Source organism: Triturus cristatus, chromosome 4_1 (assembly GCF_964204655.1).
Source record: "Triturus cristatus chromosome 4_1, aTriCri1.1, whole genome shotgun sequence".
Lineage (NCBI taxonomy): Eukaryota > Metazoa > Chordata > Amphibia > Caudata > Salamandridae > Triturus > Triturus cristatus.
The window spans coordinates 8,782,405-8,804,425 of record NC_140585.1 but is presented as its reverse complement, the minus strand read 5'-3'; the positions used below and the strand labels follow the sequence as shown (position 1 = coordinate 8,804,425).

Below are 22,021 nucleotides of genomic sequence, written 5' to 3'. Positions count from 1 at the left end.
CCGGCCCAGGGAACATGGTAGAAACTCGAGTTTAGTATGCCTGAACTCAGAATAATAAGGTACATTTTTTAAAAAGGTTAATTTTAATATTCTGCGTTTGCAAATGCCACTTTTAGAAAGTTGGCCTTTGCTTGCCTAACCATTTCAGCCCGCCTCTGCGTGATGTGTATCTGCTGTCTGGCTTGTGTGAGTGACAGGGCCGGGGAAACCCAGATGGGCAGGGCTAGGTAGCCTGGTGGTGAATAGAAAGATTGACAGGTAGATGGGTGGGAGGAGTACCCCTGGACTCTGAATAGGACTGTGCTCTGCCACCACAATGCCGGCTCCGCCCCCTGTGGAGCGTCTGATGACTCTGCCCTACACTCTTAAAGAAGAAGCCTGCATCGCGTCAACAAAGCGCTCCAGAATTGGACTGAACTAGGCAAGGGCCCCCCTGGCCTGGGAGAACAAAAGAAATGTAGTATAAATGTAGGAGCCCTGCTCCTAAGAAATCAGATCCGCTTTTGAACCAAGAAGAATCTCTGCCTGAGGAGGAGGCGCCAGGAAAGCTGTACGGAAGAAGACTGTCCCTATCCTGGGGGGCTTGCCTGCAGTGGTGACCTTGCTGCCAAAGGAGAGAAGAGGAACCTTTTACTAAGACTTTGCTTCATTTATATTGCAAGAACCCTGTGCTTTCAAAACGATCTCCAAGGGCCTGGAAGCGAGCTTGCCCCCTGAACTGACCCCAGGACCATTGGGCTCATCCTGACCTTCACTCGCCTACTGCTGGACCGTGGTGTTCCTTCCCTCGCCGGAGCCGTGACTCCCGTGCCCATCAGCCCCTCCTTGAGCCGTGACCGGACTGCTTAGCCGCCCCTGCCTTGGGAAGAGCCTCGCTCAATCCGAGCCGCTCCCCCGACGCCATGCTTGGCTGCCCCCGTCACCCCGCTCGCTGGATGCCTGCTGCGCACCTTCACCCCTCCCGCCGGAATCAGTGCTGTGAGCATCTCCAAAGCCTAGGACGGCCCGGATGTAGAAAACGTACCCGGCTGCCCCGCTCTACTCACTTGCCAACCTGAACACCCCGCTCCTGCTGTGAGCCTGAAGGACCAGATCCCCCCTCGTGAAGTGTGGAAGCCCCGGACGCCGCCTCGCCCTTCTGACGAAGAGCCGCTGAAATCCCACACCCGCCTTCACGAAAAGAAACAAGGTACTGTACTTACGAACTCGACTGCGAGCTCGCATCGGATCCAGGGTCCGCAATGTTCTGTTTTTCCTGTCGTCTGCCGCGTGCTTCCCGGTTGCCGCTTCCCGTATTTATAGAAATTGTGGCCCCACCGGTTCACCGTTACTGGGCCTTGTACTACATCTGCTGAAACTACATAAAGCCTTAATTTTGTATACAACCTGATTGTTGTCCGTTTGTAGTGCATGCAAGGGGTTTACTGTATGTCTAGTTGCAATTGCAAAAATGCTTTTACAAATGTACCAAATACAAATTGTGATTCGGTAACAGGCTACCTACTCGCAATTTGCGTTTGCGATTTGGTATTTAAAAGGGGCGTGTTTACGGCATCTCTTCCAATTACTGAATCTGAATGGGCTGTATGAATGTTTTGTGACCGAATTAAGGTCAAATTTTACTGACTCCCTGAAGTAGGTGGTAACCCATTTGCAAATAGGTAGGGGTCCTTCGAGAATGGAAAACAAATATTTTTAAGAGCGGGCAGTTGTCCCACGGACCCCACTGTCTACTCTTAAAACATTTAACGAAAAAGCTTCTTTTTTTTCTTTCCAAATGCATCCCATTATCCTCTTAGGAAAACAGGCTGCATTAAAAAAAACAGACTGCTTTATTAAAAACCAATCATAGACATGGTGGTCAGCTGACCTCAGCAGGCTGCCATCTCTGTGATGGTTGTGATACGTAATGGGTCTCAAATTGCGACCTACCTCGCTAATATGCGTGAGGTAGGTCTATTTGTCACTCGCTAGCAATAGCTAATGAAACTCAAAAGAGTTTCATACATTAGGAATTCCGATTTCCAAATTGCGACTCAGAGAGAATCGCAATTAGGAAATCGGTATTCCTGATGCTTGTACATCCTGCCCTAAGTCTTGTTTTATTTTGCATTCTTCGAATGAGGAAAGAAAAAAAGAACTGGGATGAAAAAAGAAATTTAAAAATCCATCTGGACACAGTACTTACTCCTGACAAGAGGTAAATCAAGTTAAACCTGGCGGCACTCATAGATATGGGGCTGCTCATGGGTTAGCTGCTTTCCAGTTGGTCGCGGCAGCACTCTTCACTACCGAAGCCTGAGCGCTGTAGAGCTTACAGAGCGACAAAAAATAAATGTGCGCCCTAAAGGAGGGGATCTTAAATGCACAGAATGCTGACCCAACCCATTGCAATGCAAGATACAGCAGGATTTATTTAGGAAAAGATGTCTACATACAGCTGCAATAGCCACAGTTCAACTACTAACTCTTAAACATATGTGGTAAAAGGTATGATGGGAAGGGAAAAGAGCCCACGTTGCTTTCTGCAGCTCCAACGGTAATCATGCACCACAAAGAGCGAGCAGCACCTGGGCTGAAGACGGCAGCAAGTCCGTTCCGCGAGGCGAGTACCTCTGTGGCTATGGGCTTCGATTTGTTGGGACTTTGGCATCTGCAAGTAGGGGCTGTGTTGAGAGCCCTAGCTGTGAGCTAAAAGTTGTTGTGACGTACTAGTTTAGTGTGTGATTGGTAAGACGCGTGAGAGCGCTGAGGCTGTGTCCTCATGTAACGGCGTGAGTGAGGTGGTAAATGAATCCTATACTCGGTTGGTACAATAGAATCAGCTGGCAGTGAGAAACACTCAGCACATTTATAAAGAAATAACACGAGGATGTGATTGGTTACCGATCATATCTCCTTACATTCTTGTATGGCTGCTCGCAATCACGCTTCGCAGGTGACCAGAGCTGCAATTAGAGAGCCCAGGTCGAGGCCGGGAAAATGACTCATCTTAATGATGCTGCCTCACTGGGGCACATATGCCTTAGCATGCTTGCGGCAGGGTCAGAAATGACTTCTCTAAATAGATTTAGCACAGGCATACCATTATGCTCTGAGCCTTTTGAACACTTTTAGCTGGGACTTAAACATCAGTATGCCATACATCATGCCCTTAAATACTGAACAATGCTAATTAGTGCATGGCCTTTTAAAATACATTAATCTGCAAGGCATGGGTCATGCCCGGAGAGCCACAGCTACCTGTAAAGCCCTGCAGCGTCTCTCAGAAACTAGTGCAGCAAACGGCATGCTAAGAAAACAAATGCTGCACAGCTTGTGACCCTCGACAACCCGATACACTGCCAGTTAAGAGGCACACTGCTCGTTCTCCCTTCTTCCACGGTGGTATGTTGCTAGGCTCAAGATCTGCTCTCTGTGCTCCTTCACGCAAGAGATATTGTTTTCCACGCTGCTCGCTTTTTAAAAGCAAAAGCTGCAAAAGGTGCCTCGGTGATGTGTGAAGTGTATGCACTTCACAACGGAGTGTGCGCGCTCAGGGTTATTACACTAAATGCACGTACCCTACAGCGAACACTGGCCATTAGGCATTTTTTACTATAAGCCCTCGCTAAGTTACAACATTCCAGTAAAACTTACTTTGGGGTAAGCAGGACAAAAGATTGTTACAGTGAAAATGGATCTATCTTGTTTGTATTAATTGGTGTTGTAGAAACTTTCGTTTTGAGTGAAGTTCCTGGCATAAACTGTGCAGTGATAGGGTTCAGTTTAGTGTGTATTATTTGGTGCTGAAGAAGATGTGTCTTTCGAGTTAAGCTCTTCTCTCACTCAGTGAAGCGATGAGGCCTCTCACTGGAGTGTAAACTTCGGAGCCGTAGAAGATGTGCCTTTCGAGTAAAGCTCTTCTCACACCCAGTGCACTGATGAGGCTGCTCTCCTGTGTGTAATCTTTGGTGATGCAGTAGAGAGGCCTTCCAAGTAACGCTCTTCTTACACTTGGCCCAGTGGGAAGGCCTCGTTCGGGTGCGTTCTGTGATGCTGTAGAAGCCCTGACTGAGGTTTCTTTTGACTAAAGCTCTTTTCACTCCCAGTGCAACAGTAAGGCTTTTCTTGTGTGCGTTTCTTAGATGTTGTCCAAAACTGGCCTTACCAGTAAAGCTCTTCTCACACACAGTGCAGTGATAAGGCCTCTTTCCTGTGTGTGCACTTTGATGCCGTACAAGGCCTTTCTTTCTGAGAAAAGCGCTTGGAAGACACTTTGCAGTGATAAGGTTTCTCTCCTGTGTGTTTGGTGTTGCGAGACTTGACTTTTGATTTAAGCTCTTTTCGCACACAGTGCAGGGAAAAGGCTTCTCTCATGTGTGTACGCTTTGATGCCGTACGAGGCCTCCCTTCTGGGAAAAGCGCTTTGAACACACAGTGCAGTGATAAGGTCTCTTTCTGGTGTGTATTAGTTCGTGCTTTATTAGATTTGCTTTTTGACTGAATCTCTTCTCACACATGGTGCAGTGAAAAGGCTTTTCTCCTGTGTGTATGCGTTGATGCTCCTGAAGAATTTTCTTTCGAGTGAAGCTCTTTGCACACACAGTACAGTGATGAGGCCGCTCTCCTGTGTGTGTTCTTTGATGCAGTACAAGATTTCCCTGATGAGCAAACCCCTTGGAACACACTGTGCAGTGATAAGGCTGCTCTCCTGTGTGTGTTCTTTGATGCTGTACAAGGTTTCCCTGATGAGCAAACCCCTTGGAACACACTGCGCAGTGATAAGGCCGCTCTCCTGTGTGTGTTCTTTGATGCTGTACAAGGTGCGTCTTCTGAGAAAAGGTTTTGGAACACACTGCGCAGTGATAAGGTCTCTCTCCTGTGTGTACACTTTGATGTCGTACAAGGACTCCCTTTCGAGAAAAGCGTTTCGAACACACAGTGCAGTGATAAGGTCTCTCCCCTGTGTGTTTTCTTTGGTGCTGTAGTAGATTTGCCTTTTGACTGAAGCTCGTCTCACACATGGTGCAGCGAAAAAGCTTTTCTCCTGTGTGTATGCGTTGATGCTCATGAAGAATTTTCTTTCGAGTTACGTTCTTGGCAGATACAGTACAGTGATGAGGCCTCTCTCCAGTGTGTACGCTTTGATGAGGCTTCTCTCCTGTGTGTACGCTTTGATGAGGCCTCTCTCCTGTGTGTACGCCTTCATGAGGCCTCTCTCTGTAGTGTACGCTTTGATGAGGCCTCTCTCCTGTGTGTACGCTTTGAAGAGGCCTCTCTCCTGTGTGTACGCTCTGATGAGGCCTCTCTCCTGTGTGTACGCTTTGATGAGGCTTCTCTCCTGTGTGTATGCGTTGATGAGGCCTCTCTCCCGTGTGTACGCTTTGATGTCTTACAAGGCCTTTCTTATGAGCAAAGCGCTTGGAACACACTGTGCAGTGATGAGGCCTTTCTCCAGTGTGTGTTCTTTGATGCAGTAAAAAAGTTGCCTTTTGAGTGAAACACTTTTTACACATTGCGCAGGGATATGGCCTGAGGCTGGTGTGTACTTTTTTGTGCCTCACAAGAAGTGTCTCATTGATAAATCCTTTGTCACACACATTACAAGCAAAGCGTCTCTCCCTCATGTGCATTCTGCGCAGTTTTCTTAAGTAGATATTTTGAGTAAAATTCATCTTGCCGCCGGAGCCTTTATGGCTCTCTATCCCATTCATACTTTCTAGATGTGATTGTTCTGCAAAATAGAAAAAACATTGAAAATTACACATGGAAAATATTTCTTGAAAAAGCTGCATTTTTATAATATGGAGAGGTGAACAGTTACAATTCAGGGGAAAAAATGTATGTTCTAAGAAGAGTCACACTTCCCTTTGAGACACAAATGGTGGCTAGTCCTCCTACACAAAGTGCGGTGACTTAGTTCTGCAGCAGGAGCATGCTGGGAAATCAAGTGATTCACAAGAACCACTGTTGGACATGGGGCTTCTGGTTGGCTAGGGTAGGCACCTAAGCCAGGCAGAATCCACCACTCTAGTCAGGGTAAGTCGGATACACACCTGAGAGAACCTGCGCTCACCCTCTGGTAGCTTGGCACAGGGCAGTCAGGCTTGTTTAAAGAGGCAATGTGCAGAGCGTTTGCGCAACACACTCGCGCAGCAACACAGTGAGTAAACGACAAAAGGGAATCTACGCAGGATTATGTAAAAATAAATTCTATATTGTACATCAAACAAGACCAAAATGACTTAAATCACACCGTTAGTGCAAATAATGCAGGTTTGACAGAGAAAAACACAAATTACTATGAAAACATAGGTCACAGCACACCTGCGCTCCTATTACACTTCATATGTAACTGTAGTGAACGTGGTTGAAGTGATTGCATTTAGAAGCCAAACGTAGAGCGCAGGAGCACCCACTAAACGCTCGACAGTAATTGAGCTTGAGTCTTCCAGCAGTTCTCCTCTATGGACGACCCTGCGCCATTCTTGAGGTCATCTCCAGAGCAGACAATGCAGAACAAGAAATGCCCCTCACGCTCTTGCGGGTTTAGAGCCCTCCGGGGCCACTTGAATCGCATCTCTTTGACCAGGGGAAAACAAGCCACCCGTGAAGGAGAGCAGGGCGGCTTTACCACTCTTCTGGACCCAACCCGCCTCACAGTACCTTTGTGGCTGCAGGGTCACTGTCCTCAGGGCATCTGTAACTTGCTAACAATGTTGTCATGTCTCGGGAGTGGGACCCGACGTTGAGAGCTTCGTGCAGTATAAGCGTTAAAACCAGAGGCTGGCTGGAATAAACCTCGGAATGCTGGCCCGCAGCTTGTTACGGAACAACGTGTTGTCGAAAGGCCTGCCTTGAAGGCTTTGTGCAGCTCCTGTGGCTCTGCAGCCTTACACACTGCACTGTACCACCTCAGAGCAGTACAAGTCTTCAGTGGGCTGTTCCTGGGGTCTCACGGCCAGAGGGGCCACACCAGTTTGTTCTTGGTGGCGTCTGACGGTGGCGATATCTTGCCAGACTCCAGGGGTGAGGTTCTCAATCCAATACAGCTGCAGTGAGCATGCTGGCTCAAGGACGTGTTTGTTTCTCTGGTAACGCCTCCAAGCGAAACAACGCTGTTCTCGCTGGAGAAAAAACGCTCACCACATGCTGGTTTGTAAAACATGGAGCACTTCCCTAGAATGCACAAAGGCACTCCCCTGGTCAGGGCGCTGCACTGTAGGCTCATGGTGCACTGTCCTGTAATGCACAAAATTTTACCTTGGTGAGGAAGGGAGCACTGGCGACATGCTAGCCCTTGTAAAATGGACTCACCCAGCAGAAGTCTTGGAGAAAAGAGGCAACAAGGTCTTTGATGGCCCTGAGATCTCGAGAGAACAGGGCGCAAGCAAACAAGCCCTTGGAGAGCACTTTGGGGCACAAAGGGAGGTGGCAGGCAGCAGACAGCACATGCAGTTAGGTTGCAAATTGGCAGATCCTCCTGCAGCCCAGCAGCAGCAGGTCAACACAACAAGGCAGTTAGTCAAAATGGTGGCTGCTCCTGGCAGCACAGCAGTCCTCATGGCAATGAGAAGTTTGTGGAGTCAGCAGTATCTGGCTACAAGTCCCAAGCAGCGTCTAAAAACATGGGATCTGTCAAGTTCCTCAAGCTGAAGTTCGGTTTCCACAGGAGCAGACGCTGGTTCTCCACTCCCCCACTCCGCTACTGCGAACTCAGTGGCTCACAAGCAGCAGGGAGGGGAAAAGGGGAATTGGACAGAAAAGAGAGACTGCACTGTGTCTTCTTCCTGGACTGGTCTCGAACTCCTTCGTCTAGATCCCTGTAACGAGAGTTAATAAACAACTGCTCCACAACTACTAACTTTTGAAATGCTAAATGTAGTCTTTCCACAATACCTGTCCTGACACAGTGGGTAGCTACTCTCTATACTCATTCAGCTGATGCTCTATTAGTGGATGAGGGGCTGTACTGATGGCGTGCAGCAATTCCTGCCACCAGTGGGTTCTGACCCACTTAACTTTTGTTCTCTAGCCAGAGCAAGCTTTTCCTTGGCAAGGGCAAGTTCTTCCCTCTGAATCCTCAGATTAGCTTCCCTCATTCTGGCTTTATGCTCCTTTCTCTCAGGTGAAGTCATTCCCCTGTGAGAGGAAGCATTAGAGATGTTAGAGACATGGGAGTGGATGGATTCCCCTGAAGGGGATCTGTCCTTCCTGTTTCTCTGTGAATGTCTACTTGTGGGTCTGTATGGGGGGATCCCATGCAAACTCCCATGTAAACTTAAGTTAGCCTGGCTAAGTCTCCTTACTTGGCTCTGGCTGTCTACCTCTTCCTCTGAAGTCCCATCTGACTCATCTGTGGTGGGTAGACCCTTATCTACAGCTATGGCACCATCCCTGGCAGCTCTTTCAGCATCATAGGCCTCCAGAAGCTCCACTAGCTGTCTAAGGGTAGGGTTTGCACCCTGTTTTATTCCTCGGGAGGTACACAATTGTCTCATCTCCTGGAATGTGAATGCATCATACCTAGAGGGAACCTGTCTAGGATTCTCCTCTCCTGAGGGAGCATCAGTGTGATCTCCATCCAGGGGCATGATTCTAGTGAGGGTGTGGTGTGTGCACCTACCTACACTAGTTGTATCTACTAAACCTCTCTAGTAGTTGTAGTCAGGGTGTGTTACTCCCTTCAACCTACAACCACTAAGTCCAGTAGGACTTAAGTATTATAAACTATGTTATATGTACCTAGACAATATCTGTGTGATCTTTCAATTTAGTATCTCAAGATTACAATGGTATTACAACAGCAAGCTCAGATCCCAACCGCTGCTCACCAATGTGAGAAGTTGGCCTGATGTATGATGTCACTAGTTCTAGTGTACACCTTATATCAGTCCAAATACCCTTATGGTGATTGGTTGTAAAGTCAACCTTATAGACCAGCTATCCTAGTGGTAGCATGGACAAGAGCAGTCTTAGGCTAAACTCTGAATGGCATGTGAAGCCAGCTGTGATACCATATATAATCCCTTGAATACCAAATGAAAGGACACCACAACAGATATATATATAAAATAAAGTGTATTTATTCTAAGCAAACCCTCAGCACTCTTTATGAGTTTAGAGGTAAGTACAACACAGTCTTATTAATGCATACAGTAAGTCACACAGGTAAGTAATACAGTTAGGCCCTAGGGGCCACGCAAACCATATACTAAATAAGTGGTATAAGAACCACTGTCACGGAAATAGAATAGGCCTAGGCCTAGGGAATCGCTGGGGCTACACTACACTAGCGTTAGTTAGGAAGTGGGAGGCCCACGGGACTCGTGTGCAGAGTGGAAACACTCACGCGTAATGCGTAAAAGTCAATAGCAATGTTAAAGTTTAGAAATAGATAGATTTAGGACACTTCCGGAGTAGCTAGGAAGTTGAGACTTGAAAACTAGACACTAGGATAGTCACTATCCTGATGAGCACCGGAGTACCCAAGTTACCTAGCCCACAGGCTGCGGGTGCATAGGGGTGAAGATGCGTCGTTTTCGTCGTCGACTCCTATGGATGCCTGAAGAAAGATGCTGACAGGCAGTCAGGGGAGAGTGTCCGGTGGATCCCAAGGCTGGGATCAAGAAGAGAAGAAACCTGCAAGCAGAGGGGACAGAGTCAAGGTCACTAGCCAGTGACCACGTGGAACCAGGAAGGAACCAGGCGATGTCGTGAAGAGTTGCAGGTGAAGGTGAAGCTTGTCGCTGCAGCCAGGAGGACCAGGAAGCGTCGAGGACGACCAGGACCAGGAGGCGAGCTGTCCCACGAAGGCTCTTGCTGTCGGCGGCGTCGAAGTTGGACTAGGACTCACCAAGCCTTGGCAAGCGGAACCCACGAAGAACAAGGGACTTGCTTCTGGTGCAGACCAGGAAGGTCTGGGGTGCTTCTTCTTTGCAGAGAAGCGGGAGCCAGTCTGGAGGAGCCAAACCAGCGCAGAAGATTTCAGGGAGCGTCGTCACAGAGGCCACTAGCCAGCGGGCAAGCAACCGGACAGACGCGGCAAGCAGGAAAATGCTGAAGGGCCCCACGCAGGACTCGTGGAGTGTGGGGGGCTGGTCTTCGGTGCAGATGGTGCTTGGGGTTGGGGCTTCTCAATCCCCGGTGCACAACTTCGAGGGTACCTCAGAAGCTGCGCTGTAAGTTACTAGCCACTTTTCCCAGGTAGCCGGTCCCACGTCGCTCGTCGCCTCCACGGATCTCAGCTCTGCTGCAGATGTGGATGAGGGTCGGAGAAGTCTGGAAATCAAGGCTCTGGTCGGGCTCTGCAGTCGGTTCCTCGTCGAACGTTTCACAAAGCAAAGGGTAGTCTCTTGATGGTGCCTGTTTGCACAGGGTAGCCACTCCTTGGCTACAAGGGAGATTCTTCAGTCTTCTTCTTTCGTCGAATGTCGAAGGTCCAGAGTTTCTGTTCAGTTTTGCAGGTTCAGGATAATCTAAAGTCTTGAGGCCCAACTCCCACTCTTATACTAATCTGGGGGGCTGGGATACCTGCTAGGTCACGCCTTATGGGTGGGACCTGGGAGGGGGTGGTTACACCCACCTCCCTTTGTCCAGTTTCGCGCCAGAGCTGGGGCTGGAGTGCCCCAGCGCCGGTTTGAACTGGACTATGCAAGGAACACCTTGTGTGCCCCAGGCATGTCTCATTCCTTTCAGCCCACCCTGCCCCAATACACTAAAGGCTGTCTGGGGAGGTGCTAGCACCTCCCCAAGCAGGAAACCTATTGTCCAGGCCTCCCTGGCTGGGATCACTCCCAGCTGCAGGAGGTCAGACTTGTGTCGTGGCAGCAGCATCCATTTTGTGATGCTGAGGCTTTGGTCAGAGGCTAACAGTTGAAGTAGGATTTTAACATGTCTTTCCCTCTAGAAGGGGGGAATAATATTCTCATGTCCAGAAATGGCATGGGGGTATTATTCCCGAGTGTTAGACACCTTACACGACATGTTTTGATAAAGCCAAACCATAGTTACCATAACCGTCTAATATTATAAGGCACTTTAAGAGTATATGGTAGGCTATATCATAGAACAGCTATAAGGACATGGTTCCTAAAGCTGCAGACAGGCTCAGCTCATGCTAGAGCACCATCTCACATGTTACCAAGCACTCTGCCTCCAGGATTGTTAAGGCCTGCCATAGGAGTGACTGATAGGTACACATGTGTCTATATATAAGGGTAGATATAGGCATACTATATCTAAGCAAGGGGTGATTACACGACCTTGCCCCAGCTGAGTGATCAGCCAGTTGTGTCTGATTGGAAGGCCAGACCAGGGGTGGCATAATACATGCTGCAGCCCCTGGGAGGCCTAGGGTACACCTATGCCCTGGGTACCTAGGGTACACTGTACAGGGTCCAATAAGGTGATCCTTACCAATTGGTTATGTACCTAGGGTACATGGAGTCCATTTTACAGAGAGAGCAGACAGCCTGAGACCCTGAATGGCAGGATCTCAGGCCAACTAAGTCGAAAAACCAGCTAGACACTAGGCAAAAAGTTGGGGGTAACCATAGTCAGATATCCACCTTCCTACACAACCCCCCCCCAAACGAAAGGAGATAAGGCTGGCCTTGACAAGGTAAGCCTCTATTGCCTGAGTGGCCATATAAGGAAGAACCAGCACTGGCATGGTTACCCCCTGTCTCATGGTCCACTAAGCAATCCCTCATCCTAAAGATATCATAGGGTCTCCACCATAGGGAATCTCTACCTTTGGTGTGTCTTTGCAAAGTAAAAGGCTGGTGTTGAGATGGAGTACTGAAGTGAGTGTCCCCAAAGTGAGGCCTCAGCTTCCTCCAATCATCCTCCACCATGGATGCCTTTCTTTCTCTAACTGAGTTGCACTGTGCTCTCAGGGTCAGCCTCTGGCTACCTAAAGCTGGAGGCTGGGCCCCTTTTGTGGGCTTACTGGAGGGACAGGTCAGGTTTGGGGCCCTAAGGTCCCATGTTTGCCTGTGCCCAACAGAATCCCTCTGGGGGAGGTCCCTAACTACCTGTGAAGGGGATCCCTCAGGAATGTTTTTACCCATCACCTGGCTAGGGCAACTAACCAGGCAATCCTCATTCTTTTGAAGGGGGGGTTCTTGTGGACAGGGGCCCTCTTGGGGTCCACTGGCCTCCCTGACCTCTGCAGCCCTGGGCTGACTGAGGCAGGGTAGAGAGAGGCAGGCTACCTGCACCAGACTGGGTCCCACCTTGGAAGGGGCCACTGACAGCAGAGGCTCTGCCAGGCCAGGCCTGGCTACCTCTGGGGCAGTTCCTTCACAAGGGGTGAGGTCAGATCCCTGAGGAGGCTGACCTCTTCCTAATGTCTGGGGAGAGGGAGACTGTTCTTCCTCCCCACTACTCTCTGTTTATGTGGAGTGATCCATAGTTTCAGGCTTCACTACACCTATATCAGTCTGAGTGTGGGCTGAGACCATTACAGCCTTGCCAACCTTTTCAGGAAGGCACTCAGTTTGTGTTTGAGCTGTGACTGTCACAGCTCTGCCAATTTCTACAGGGAAGTCTGTCTGTGCCTGGGCTGTGGCTACCACTGCCCTTCCAACCTTTTCAGGGAGGAAAGCTACTTGGACAGGGGTTGTGACTGGCACAACCCCACTACCCTTTTTGGAAAGGCCTACCATTTTAGAATGGGTGTCTTGTTCAACTCCAGCCCAAGCTGAGAGTTCTAAGTCATTCCCCAGCAAGCAGTCCACAGGCAAGGTTGGAGACACTGCCACCCTTTTAGGGCCAGTGACACCTCCCCAGCTGAGACATACCTCTGCCATGGGATGACTGTTCTGTTTGCCATCAATGTTAGTTACCTGGTATGAGAAACCAGGCAAAAGCTGCTCAGAGGGAACTAGCCTATGGGCCACCATAGTGATGCTAGCTCCAGTGTCTCTGTAGGCCTCAGCTTTTCTACCATTGATGTAGGGTTCCTGTCTGTACCTACCCAAAGTGTTGGGACAGGCAGTGAAGTTGGCAAACCCCATGCCACCATCACAGACAAGAGTAGCTGCTGCAGGGGAATTGGCTAAGCCAGGATCCCCCTGTGTTCCCCAAGAAAACCCAACCAAATTTTTGGGGGCACTCCCACCACCTGGGGGATTACTGCTGACAGTAATAGGTGGTGTGACAGGAGTAGTTGGAGGAACAGTTTTGTTTTTAGCCTGTGGACAACTGCTGTCAGTTTTCCAATGCCCAGGTGTTTTACACACATGGCAGTAAGGCTTTTTAACTGTGGTAGAGGAGGGAGCTTGGGACCCACCACCCTGTGTGGAGTTTTGGGGCCCTGAGGAAGATTTCTCTTTTGCTTTATCCCCACCCTTCTCTTGAGGCTTGGTGGTATCTTTCTTTTGGTCACCACCCTGATTTTTAGGCCTAATCCTGGTCCTGACCCATTTATCTGCCCTCTTTCCCAATTCTTGGGGGGAGGTCAAATCTGAGTCTACCAGGTGTTGATGGAGGAGCTGGTTCTGACAATTACTAAGGATCTGCTCCCTCATAATCAAGTTGTACAATCCTGTATAGTCCTGCACCTTGCTGCCATTTAACCAACCTTCCAAAGCCTTAGTGGCACAATCCACAAAATCAGACCAGTCCTGTGTCTGTGTCTTCTGGGTGTCTCTGAACAACAACCTATATTGCTCAGTGGTTAAGCCAAACCCATCTATCAGAGCACTCTTCAGGACTTTGTAATTGTTTGCATCCTCATCACTGACTGTGAGGAGCTTGTCTCTACCTTTGTCAGAAAAGGAGAGCCACAAGATAGCTGCCCACTGACTTTGGGGTACCTGCTGTACTTTGCAGGCCCTCTCCAAATCAGTCATCCATTTGTGGATGTCATCCCCATTCTGATATGGGGGGACTATCTTGCTTAGGTTTCTATGGTCATAAGACCTATCCCTATCTCTAGGAATGTTGCTGCCACCAGTGGGTTCTGACCCACACAATTTTTGCTCTCTAGCCAGAGCAAGCTTCTCCTTGGCAAGGGCAATTTCTTCCCTCTGAATCCTCAGATTAGCTTCCCTCATTCTGGCTTTATGCTCCTTTCTCTCAGGTGAAGTCATTCCCCTGTGAGAGGAAGCATTAGAGATGTTAGAGACATGGGAGTGGATGGATTCCCCTGAAGGGGATCTGTCCTTCCTGTTTCTCTGTGAATGTCTACTTGTGGGTCTGTATGGGGGGATCCCATGCAAACTCCCATGTAAACTTAAGTTAGCCTGGCTAAGTCTCCTTACTTGGCTCTGGCTGTCTACCTCTTCCTCTGAAGTCCCATCTGACTCATCTGTGGTGGGTAGACCCCTATCTACAGCTATGGCACCATCCCTGGCAGCTCTTTCAGCATCATAGGCCTCCAGAAGCTCCACTAGCTGTCTAAGGGTAGGGTTTGCACCCTGTTTTATTCCTCGGGAGGTACACAATTGTCTCATCTCCTGGAATGTGAATGCATCATACCTAGAGGGAACCTGTCTAGGATTCTCCTCTCCTGAGGGAGCATCAGTGTGATCTCCATCCAGGGGCATGATTCTAGTGAGGGTGTGGTGTGTGCACCTACCTACACTAGTTGTATCTACTAAACCTCTCTAGTAGTTGTAGTCAGGGTGTGTTACTCCCTTCAACCTACAACCACTAAGTCCAGTAGGACTTAAGTATTATAAACTATGTTATATGTACCTAGACAATATCTGTGTGATCTTTCAATTTAGTATCTCAAGATTACAATGGTATTACAACAGCAAGCTCAGATCCCAACCGCTGCTCACCAATGTGAGAAGTTGGCCTGATGTATGATGTCACTAGTTATAGTGTACACCTTATATCAGTCCAAATACCCTTATGGTGATTGGTTGTAAAGTCAACCTTATAGACCAGCTATCCTAGTGGTAGCATGGACAAGAGCAGTCTTAGGCTAAACTCTGAATGGCATGTGAAGCCAGCTGTGATACCATATATAATCCCTTGAATACCAAATGAAAGGACACCACAACAGATATATATATAAAATAAAGTGTATTTATTCTAAGCAAACCCTCAGCACTCTTTATGAGTTTAGAGGTAAGTACAACACAGTCTTATTAATGCATACAGTAAGTCACACAGGTAAGTAATACAGTTAGGCCCTAGGGGCCACGCAAACCATATACTAAATAAGTGGTATAAGAACCACTGTCACGGAAATAGAATAGGCCTAGGCCTAGGGAATCGCTGGGGCTACACTACACTAGCGTTAGTTAGGAAGTGGGAGGCCCACGGGACTCGTGTGCAGAGTGGAAACACTCACGCGTAATGCGTAAAAGTCAATAGCAATGTTAAAGTTTAGAAATAGATAGATTTAGGACACTTCCGGAGTAGCTAGGAAGTTGAGACTTGAAAACTAGACACTAGGATAGTCACTATCCTGATGAGCACCGGAGTACCCAAGTTACCTAGCCCACAGGCTGCGGGTGCATAGGGGTGAAGATGCGTCGTTTTCGTCGTCGACTCCTATGGATGCCTGAAGAAAGATGCTGACAGGCAGTCAGGGGAGAGTGTCCGGTGGATCCCAAGGCTGGGATCAAGAAGAGAAGAAACCTGCAAGCAGAGGGGACAGAGTCAAGGTCACTAGCCAGTGACCACGTGGAACCAGGAAGGAACCAGGCGATGTCGTGAAGAGTTGCAGGTGAAGGTGAAGCTTGTTGCTGCAGCCAGGAGGACCAGGAAGCGTCGAGGACGACCAGGACCAGGAGGCGAGCTGTCCCACGAAGGCTCTTGCTGTCGGCGGCGTCGAAGTTGGACTAGGACTCACCAAGCCTTGGCAAGCGGAACCCACGAAGAACAAGGGACTTGCTTCTGGTGCAGACCAGGAAGGTCTGGGGTGCTTCTTCTTTGCAGAGAAGCGGGAGCCAGTCTGGAGGAGCCAAACCAGCGCAGAAGATTTCAGGGAGCGTCGTCACAGAGGCCACTAGCCAGCGGGCAAGCAACCGGACAGACGCGGCAAGCAGGAAAATGCTGAAGGGCCCCACGCAGGACTCGTGGAGTGTGGGGGGCTGGTCTTCGGTGCAGATGGTGCTTGGGGTTGGGGCTTCTCAATCCCCGGTGCACAACTTCGAGGGTACCTCAGAAGCTGCGCTGTAAGTTACTAGCCACTTTTCCCAGGTAGCCGGTCCCACGTCGCTCGTCGCCTCCACGGATCTCAGCTCTGCTGCAGATGTGGATGAGGGTCGGAGAAGTCTGGAAATCAAGGCTCTGGTCGGGCTCTGCAGTCGGTTCCTCGTCGAACGTTTCACAAAGCAAAGGGTAGTCTCTTGATGGTGCCTGTTTGCACAGGGTAGCCACTCCTTGGCTACAAGGGAGATTCTTCAGTCTTCTTCTTTCGTCGAATGTCGAAGGTCCAGAGTTTCTGTTCAGTTTTGCAGGTTCAGGATAATCTAAAGTCTTGAGGCCCAACTCCCACTCTTATACTAATCTGGGGGGCTGGGATACCTGCTAGGTCACGCCTTATGGGTGGGACCTGGGAGGGGGTGGTTACACCCACCTCCCTTTGTCCAGTTTCGCGCCAGAGCTGGGGCTGGAGTGCCCCAGCGCCGGTTTGAACTGGACTATGCAAGGAACACCTTGTGTGCCCCAGGCATGTCTCATTCCTTTCAGCCCACCCTGCCCCAATACACTAAAGGCTGTCTGGGGAGGTGCTAGCACCTCCCCAAGCAGGAAACCTATTGTCCAGGCCTCCCTGGCTGGGATCACTCCCAGCTGCAGGAGGTCAGACTTGTGTCGTGGCAGCAGCATCCATTTTGTGATGCTGAGGCTTTGGTCAGAGGCTAACAGTTGAAGTAGGATTTTAACATGTCTTTCCCTCTAGAAGGGGGAAATAATATTCTCATGTCCAGAAATGGCATGGGGGTATTATTCCCGAGTGTTAGACACCTTACACGACATGTTTTGATAAAGCCAAACCATAGTTACCATAACCGTCTAAGATTATAAGGCACTTTAAGAGTATATGGTAGGCTATATCATAGAACAGCTATAAGGACATGGTTCCTAAAGCTGCAGACAGGCTCAGCTCATGCTAGAGCACCATCTCACATGTTACCAAGCACTCTGCCTCCAGGATTGTTAAGGCCTGCCATAGGAGTGACTGATAGGTACACATGTGTCTATATATAAGGGTAGATATAGGCATACTATATCTAAGCAAGGGGTGATTACACGACCTTGCCCCAGCTGAGTGATCAGCCAGTTGTGTCTTATTGGAAGGCCAGACCAGGGGTGGCATAATACATGCTGCAGCCCCTGGGAGGCCTAGGGTACACCTATGCCCTGGGTACCTAGGGTACACTGTACAGGGTCCAATAAGGTGATCCTTACCAATTGGTTATGTACCTAGGGTACATGGAGTCCATTTTACAGAGAGAGCAGACAGCCTGAGACCCTGAATGGCAGGATCTCAGGCCAACTAAGTCGAAAAACCAGCTAGACACTAGGCAAAAAGTTGGGGGTAACCATAGTCAGATATCCACCTTCCTACAGTGGGGACTCCTTTATTGCCCTCTCCCTTGTGGCTGACATCGTCGCGCAACCTAGATAAATTGAACTGCCTACTCTTCCTGAACCGGACTATGTCTTGCTGCGTGGGAGGCGGTCGTGGGCTGTGAACGGCTGTGAAATGTGTTGTGTCCTGGTGTATTGCAAGAACTCCTACTCTTCTTTGGATATCCTTGTCTATTGTACTCTTGGTGTTTTGTTGGCTACGCTTTGTGCGGACTGGGACACGTTTCTGATAAAGGCCGGGTGGGGCTGGGTTACAAAATGGTGATTGTTTTCCCTCAGATGCTGAAAGGGGAGTGATTGGGTGGACTGGCGGGGCGACTACTGTTCTGATTCGATGGGTTCCTCGGATATTTTGCAACAGCGCTGATATACTTGTAAGCTACGCGGGGGGGCCGGGAGCCTGTACTGGGGGACCCCCCAATATGTCTTTTTCTTTTATATTTCCTTCTTTTATATTTCCCCTTTCTTCTATATTTCGGGTTCCGTACACCGGGCGACAGGCACGCTGTTAAGGGGGAGGCCGTAGCCATTGGCAGAGGTGCAGGGTGGGGGGTTTAGGGAGGGGTACTATTGTTCTTTCCTTTTATGTTCCTAGGGCCTCTTTCTTATTCTTTGTGTCTCTTGGCTTTTTTTTTTTTTTTTTTCACTTCTCCTCTTTTTTACTTCTTTTGGGAATTGTTTAACAGGTTTCTCTCTATACGTCCTGGTGGTACAGATTACAGGGGTGGATGTTTCTATAACGTTTTTATGTTGCAGCGGGCATAAATCTGTATTGGTGGGCGAATTGTATTGCTCATTGTTTACCCTGCTTAAGGTGCGTCAACGCCAACGTCCTGCCTGCAGTAGTCCTGCCTGTGAATATCCTGAGCTATGGTAACCCCTTGCTTTTGTATTATTGGATTGTGTGGCATCAGATCCTGTTCCTTCCTAAAATTCTAAAAGAAACCTCTTTCATCCTGGTGCCGATATGGTACCGATAATATCCTGAGTTACGACGGGGCATTTGGGAGGCGGGTTGTTGCACTCTTATGGCTTGATTGATTTGCTTTGACCGACTCTGTACTACTTGCCGGCTGTGATGGTTTCAGGCCCGGGTTTGTAACTGCTTTACGTACCAATAAAGGTTTACAAAAAAAAACAAAAAAAAAAAAAAAACAACAATAACTAGAAGATGATGTCCATTCCCTGGAGGGCCATAAAAGAATCAATAGCAATTCTCTCCCAAGCATGGTGGGGCAATTCTGACATAATCAAAGGTTGCCGACTAACTTGAGATGAAAGACAGTTGCATATGTGACAAGTCTTCAATTCTTTTTTGACCCTTTCGTCAAGATACGGAAACCAGACTCGATCACGGAGAGCTCTCTTACTGGCAACTATTCCTCAATCTCCTTCTTGGGCAAATTCGACTACTTGTTGTCAGAGACTTTGGTGAATAACAATCCTTGTACCTTGCAGAATGAGGCCTTCCTGCGTTACTGAAAGTTCATCTCTTACATTTCTGAACTTCATATACTCACTATCATTAGTGAGAGGTTTAGAATACTGGTTCCACAACTTTTAATCTTGACATGCCACTACCTAGGCTCATGGCAGCGACAATTTGCTCTAAAGACATGGCAGTTGGTGTGCTCGATTTCACAATAAATTTGATGCAATCCTCCACTGTCTTAGATGGGGTACCAGGGCATAAGCCGCCAGTTTCTGATCTTTCCCTGGACGATGAAGAATCGTTTAGTTTTAATTCTTGTGACCTCAAACCCCAACGCTCAATTCTAGGAGGAATTTTTGCTGTGGGATTGCCAAATACCATCAACAATGCTTGGTGATCAGCCACTAATGTGAAGGGCTTTCCATACACAAATACATGGAAGTTATCCACAAGCCCAAACCAGTGCCAAGCTTTCTTTCTCAGGGTGCGAGTATGCACTATCAGTTTGTTACAGGCTCTTATTGCCATGTACCACGATATGTCTCGGGGAATTTGGCGGTCCGTCGTGCTGTGCAAGGATTGCGCGTAACCCTACAGGGCTAGCATCAACTACAACCTCTGTATGGAGTTTGGGATCAAAGTCGGGCATTTCAATGGCGCTCTCAATGGCTTGCTTGATTTTTTGGACACTCTTCTCACACTCACGTGACCAATGAAAAGACACATTCTTTTTGGTTAGTTCTCGCAATGGTGCAATGACCGTAGCAAAGTCTTGTATGTCTCTAGAACAGTAATTGACCGTTCCAAGAAATGATCATAACATAGAAATGCCTTGTGTGGGATTTGCAGTAGACATTGAATTTCAAGCTTTTCTTGTGAAATTCTCATTTGTCGGCATTCAGAGTTAAGGCTGCATCGTTCAGCAAACGACATACTTGCATGAGAGCTTTGTAATGCTCTTTCCGTGTAGCTCCAAAAAACAATATGTCATCACTATAGTTAAATGTATTTACTACATCAAATGACATCTTGGAAAAGTTCTGTAGCAGAGGATATACAAAAACTCAATTGTTTGTAGCGAAACAAACCAATATGCGTCAAAGGTTGCAATGTATCTGGATTTTTCTTCAAGTTTCAATTGGTGAGATCCTTTATTTAAGTCGAGTCAAGAGAAGAACTTTGCACCATTAAATTGAGTAATCATATCAGCAATGTGCGGACTGTGAGGTTTCTCTCGCTCAGTTGCCTTGTTGGCCTGACGCATGTCAACACTTAGGCATACAGCTCCTTCACTGTCTCTTTTAGGCACTGTTACAATGGGAGAAAGCCATGGTGCCGGACCAATGGAGCATTCAATAATGTCATGTTTAGGTAAAAAATTAAGTTCCTTTTCAACATCTTCTTGCAAGTGAAACACGACTCGTCTGTGTCTGTGTCCTTGATGAAAAGTCTAATTTATGTGTACATTCATTGTTTGACTTTTCCCGACCCATGAAATAATGAAGGAAATTGACTTACAATTTCATGAAGAGCATTCATAGTGTAGTTCACTGATATCAGCCCCATATCAGCAGCACTGTGGAAACTCAGCAAACACTTGAAGCTGTTCCTTGAAGTACATGAATAGGCGCATTCACCACAGTTTTCTTATGTTTCATCGTGGCTGCAAACTTTTTATTTGACTTTTGAAGGAAGTTGAGGCAGCCCATGAGTATACTGTAGTCTTTGATTTCGTAACTTGTGGTAACAGAGATTATTCGTGATACTTCTCCTGAGGCATAATATTTATCGACGCACAGCTGTCTTCATGTTGAATTGTCTTCACTTTGGATTTTTCCTCTCATTCGACTAGCCCCATACGTGCATGCCTTTTTAAAGTAAACATCGATATTGCACAATTGTCATTGTCCCTTTCATTGGAAACAGATTCAGAGGAATTCTTTGTCGATTTAGATGATGATCAACTTCATTTGGTGTCGATTTGCCTCAATTGGTGTGACCGCTTAGCCTTGTGGGAGTACGTCGAACGTCAGTCAGTGAGGTAGTGTTTGGTCGGCCATTTTGTCTTCACGCTGCGACACACTTATTTTACTCTTCAGATTGCAAGTTCGTCACAAAATGATTCGCATTACCACAGTGTATGCATATCTGTCCAATGGTGGGACATTTACCTTTAATGACAGTCCAGATCTGTAACACGTTTTCTTTTTCTGTGGAGACAGGACATTGTGTCCCTCGGCCTTGTACCCTGGCTTACTTTTCGTGCTGATGACCTACGCACTTTGGGTGCCTATGGCCTCCATGTCAGTCACTTGGCGATAAGCACGCTTGTAAGTGCAAGCAGCCTTAAGGACTTGATCCAAGGTCAGTTTCCATCAGCATTCGTCCTTGAAATGCATACGACAGACATCCATTGATTACTCCGAGTAGGGTAGCCTCCTCATTTTAAATGAATTGAATTTACAGTGCTTTACCAAACATCCAGTCTTTCAACAAACTCATCAATGGTCTTACCTGGTCTCTGGCATTCTTGGCTGAATATGTATCGTTTATAATTCACATTTGCCACTGGCTTAAACTTGACATTAAAGGCCTTTTTGATTTGATCATATGTCTTTTCACCTTCTTGTAAATTCTTTTTCATGGCTTCTTTTGCTTCTTCACCTGCCATGCTTCTCAAGATACTTTATACTCTTTTTCATCTATTGCATCTATGAACTCTTCAAAAGTCTCTATCCATCCATCTACCGCCAATATTCTGCTTTTTGGCAGTATCAAAGGCAGTTGGGGGTTTTAAGAATGCAGCAGCCGTGTATACATTGGAGGACAGTAGTGGTCTCTCAGGCGCTTCCGGTGGAGCTTGATCAGACAGAGCTTCTCTAGCGCCTCGTGATGTGCTGACTTAGGGGTCAGCCCCAATGACGTTTGGAGCTTGGATCTCGCCCTGCCTCTCCATCGGAGCTCTTTATGTTATGGCTGTCTAAGGAGTTGTTCTGGGCCCGTTACACAGCAGCCTTGGTGGTGGGCCGATTCGTCTGGGGATAA

The 22,021-nt window shown here is 48.0% G+C and overlaps 1 pseudogene; it reads right to left on the bottom strand.

Moving 5' to 3' along the window:
- Positions 1 to 3,824: 3,824 nt before the first annotated feature.
- On the bottom strand, positions 3,825 to 21,647 carry LOC146839284 (uncharacterized; annotated as a pseudogene).
- Positions 21,648 to 22,021: the final 374 nt, after the last annotated feature.